The sequence below is a fragment of the Acanthopagrus latus genome, chromosome 23 (genome assembly GCF_904848185.1).
Source record: "Acanthopagrus latus isolate v.2019 chromosome 23, fAcaLat1.1, whole genome shotgun sequence".
In the NCBI taxonomy this organism is placed as follows: Eukaryota; Metazoa; Chordata; class Actinopteri; order Spariformes; family Sparidae; genus Acanthopagrus; species Acanthopagrus latus.
Window position 1 is genome coordinate 263931 of NC_051061.1, and position 4196 is coordinate 268126.

The window sequence follows — 4196 nt, forward strand, 5'->3', positions numbered from 1 at the left end:
TCGTTTTCAGTGTTCTATGTTGTTTGTCTTGTGTGAGTCTCAGTATTTTTCATAGCGTTTGGTTTTCATTCTATCCTGAGAGTCAAAAATCAGATCAATAAAACTTGATTGTACATCTGCCATTCTGCATCTGAGTCCTCTCCTTTTGTCCAAGCCTGACACTCTTTCAGGGTTTTTAACTTGTGTGAAACTCTGGTGAGTTTTGTAAATGTGTAAATATGGTTTGGGGTGGGGATGTGTTATGTTCTGTTAAATTGAGAATGTATCTTTACATTACATTTTCATTACATGTTATTCTCTCTGCTTTGTTACACAAGTCTGAGCATGTAGAGGCATTCCACTTCCTTCCCGTCCCCATTTGTTATCCAGGTTTTGTTTTAGTCACTCATGATTCTCTCTCTCTCATTTCTCACTCATTGACCTGATATGAGTTATATTGATACTCTATATATGATTTATATATATTTTCATATTCTCTGATATATAAATCTATCTATCTATCTATCTATCTATCTATCTATCTATCTACATATATATATATATATATATATATATATATATATGAAACATATTGATACTCTACATGATTTATATATTTTTCATTTTCTCTGATATATAAACGTATCTATAATGTGTGTGTGTGTAAATATATATATGTATATATATATACACACACTATATATATATATATATATATATATATATACACTATATCCTGGCCTAGAACCTGTCTGCCTGAATGTGTTTTCACTGCAGAATGCACTGAACATTTATCGGGCAGACTACGGACCTTTACGTCTGAGCGGAATAGTGCAGTAAGCTTTTTAGGCCCATAAATATTATCAAATTTATTGCAAAAGTGTTATGAAGTACATAACTGCTTCGTCTGTCTTACATTGCTTGTAGTTTATCTTTACTATCTTTTACTTGGTAACATGAAAACTACATATCAAACAATGAAAACACACAGAACAGTTGGGAGAGATGTTTTATTGCAAGAAACAATTGTAGACATACAAAATTAATATCTAAAGTGGAACAGTTAAACTTGCCAGTTGCCATGGATGTGAACATTCAGTGCTGACTTTCTACTGATTTGTGTCCAGCCAATATAGATACCTAGCCTACAGAAGCTTTGTAAGCTGGTGCTGGGGCTTTCTGGGGCGGAGAGTGAGAGCTGTGCTGCCTGCCTGTGTGGTGCTGAAGATTCATGCAGAGTTCCCTGACGCTGAAGGACAGTATGTTAATTTCAGTCCTGTCCTTGATTGAACCTTGGCATGTAACTGGCTATAACGTCCAGCTTGTTGGGTCTTTCATACTGAGCCGAGAGGTCTTCAGGGATTGTAAGTTTCAGCACCTCGTTGACATATGGGCCAGGGTCCTGGAAAACCTTCTTGAAGATCAGGTCCAACAGTGCATCAACGTAGTCTGCAGTGCAATAAACAAAAAATAATGTTTACAAGAAAATGCACTAGAACCAAAAAGCCTTGTTCTGCAGTGTTGTCAAGTGTCTCTTCGTATTTCTCCTAATTTATACATTCTTCTTATTTATTATTTTGAAAACCATCAAAGAAATAATTCAGATTTTATTTGTGTTTATTTTCAACCGTTTGTGTTATTGCCTGTGTGTCCATCTTTATTTTTTATTCGTGGGGTTCAAAGAAAAGATTGTAAAACTTACGGAATGTTGGCTCTGCTTTCACAGGCTTTGCAGTTCATTCTCCATGCTTAGATTTGGGGAAGTTGACTGTACAGAAGCTCACCACCTGTAGATGTTGCCTGTGGTCAGTCAGTATTTTCATTGTAATGCAGGGCAGCCAGGTAGAGTCTTGGGTGGAAAAACAGTACTTTAAAAATCATAGTATACACACTAAACTATAATCAGCTAAACAGATAGTGATGTTTTATGTCCACCAATCCATATTCATAACAGAGTAAACCAAAATTACATATTAGAGTAACATAGTGACTAACATTACATCATATGCTTTCGTTCAACAAACCTGAGCTTCTGAAGTGAGGCCGGAGAGTTCTCATGGAAAGCTGTGTGCCAATTGTGCATTTCACTGGTTGGTCTGTCTGGCAGGCAACATGATGCACTACAGACTGCTGTACAGATGTGCTTGGCTTAACACAAAAGGAAGGAATATATTATGTGTCTGTTTCTCATGTTACATAAAACAAAGCTATGTAGACAGAAATGATGATTAAAACAATCCATTTGATAAGGCAAATTCTGGCAAATCATAATCCGAGCAAACCCATGCAAATTCCTCGTTTCAAATTAGATTTAGTAAGTGAGCAATACATATTGTGTCCATGCCTTCATATAACTAACGTTAATCGTAGCATAGCAGACAGGTAACCCCTGTCTCAGGCTCCAAAGCAAAGTAATGATTGCTTGACTGCAGATAAAGTTTTGGTACTGTCAGATCGGGTCTCTCGTACCAGCAGCTAACATTACACACGTAGTTACGTGTATATCAACACAAAAGAAGTCGTTCGACTGCCAAGGTACTCCTGGGCATCTAACACACTGTCCTTTAGCACAACATGCTAATTGACGTAACGTAGCTCACTCGCCGTGAATAACAGGGCATTTCATACCGTCCCCTCTGCGTGTTCAGGGCGGATCATTAGCTCTCCGTCTGCGAACAACTGAGACAATTTCACACCATCTGATCGGCTGTGAGCATGTGGAGGAGACGGTTTCCCATGTGTGTTCATGTCGGAACAGTAGCTGTAGTAACTGAGAAGTTGTCCGCGGATGATGAGCTAGCTAGCGCTGCTCGGCCGTGAACATGACGATGGCTAGCTAGCGCTGCTCGGCCGTGAACAGCAGACAACATTTTAGTGCTTCACCGGCTGGTTAGAAGCGATCAAATCTCAATATCCCAATTCAATTTCTCAGTTCACTGTCATGAGTGCTGATATGACAAATTAAGGTTTGGCAACATTAACATTACCGTGAATCCTAAGACCAGTAAGCCCACGGGGGTTAGTTCATGTGCTAAACAGCCAAAGTAACACAAACAACACTGTTTTTAAAAATACTTACAGTTTCTTCTTCTGTGGCATTACCACGGACAGTGGGTATTGATCCATCTTAGAGGAACAATGTCATTGCCAGTCCAGCCTGATACTGACCCTGGTTGCTGAAACAGTCCGGTGTGAAGTGACTGGCACAGACAACAACACTTTTGCTCAGTGAAGCTGGGACGTTTCCCTGAAAAATGAAATTTAGCCACTTCGCTCTGATATCGTCTTTGGTAGGGAGGCGATGTGGGGAAACATGAGTGTTCGTGCATCCGACGACAGAGCAGGAGTACTTGGCTTTCCGGTTGCACATGGTTGCGGTCAGGCTGTCGCATACAAGTGAGGCGAGAAAATGGCGGATCCTCCTTCAGGTAGCCGGAGTAATATGGGAGGAGATATCCAGCGTGAGGGCGGGAGTATTCAAATCACCCGCACTGTTACGTAACTGTGCCTGTGAAATCCAAATGGCTCTTTGAGAGACACATTTCCTGACTCCGCCAGTTTACAAAACATTGACGTAGAGGTCCTAAGTCACTCTTAAGGGGTCAGGAGGCACTCTGGATATGCAATTATACATAGTAAAGCAAGGAAAAAGTGGGTTTTGCATAATATGTCCCCTTTAAAGTAAATCTGAAATCATAAGGAAATATTATCAACAATCTCAATTTTCAGAGTGCTTTAATTTTGAAAATCCACATCAGAACTTCCTGGAATTATGTGAGTGCAACCCTGACATTGAGTACTATCAGTATCAGTATCAGTCTGAAGTGAAATGAGTCTGTGGAAACAGGTAGTTTTCTTTTAAAGTAAATCTGAAATCAAAGGGAAATGTTATCAACAATCTCAATTTTAAGAGGACTTCAATTTTGAAAATCCACATCAGAACTTCCTGTAATTATCTGAGTGAGTCTCTGAGGTGGAGTTCCATCTGTCTGAAGTGAAATGTGTCTGTGGAAACTGGTACTTTCCTCTTAATGTGGATCTGAATTTGAGGGAAATATTGAAAATATTTGACTATTAAGTGGGCTTTTATTTTGAAATTCTCATCAGAAACTCCAGCTATTGTGTTTATTTTTATGTTGGACTAATTGTACAAACAGATGAAATGTCATGGCCCACATCTTCTACCGCTTCAGTGTGATCAGAATAAGGATGGTAAT

General features: G+C 39.2%; 1 long non-coding RNA gene across 2 annotated transcripts; it reads right to left on the minus strand.

Moving 5' to 3' along the window:
- Positions 1-1272: 1272 nt before the first annotated feature.
- On the minus strand, positions 1273-2122 carry LOC119014411. 2 transcript variants are annotated; one of them, XR_005072966.1, is made up of 3 exons: positions 2004-2122; positions 1682-1828; positions 1273-1428 (listed from the first exon to the last, which is right to left on the minus strand). It is a non-coding gene; the product is annotated as an uncharacterized LOC119014411 (long non-coding RNA). The 2 variants fall into 2 exon arrangements; XR_005072965.1 differs by lacking the exon at positions 1273-1428 and having other exon boundaries at positions 1493-1828.
- Positions 2123-4196: the final 2074 nt, after the last annotated feature.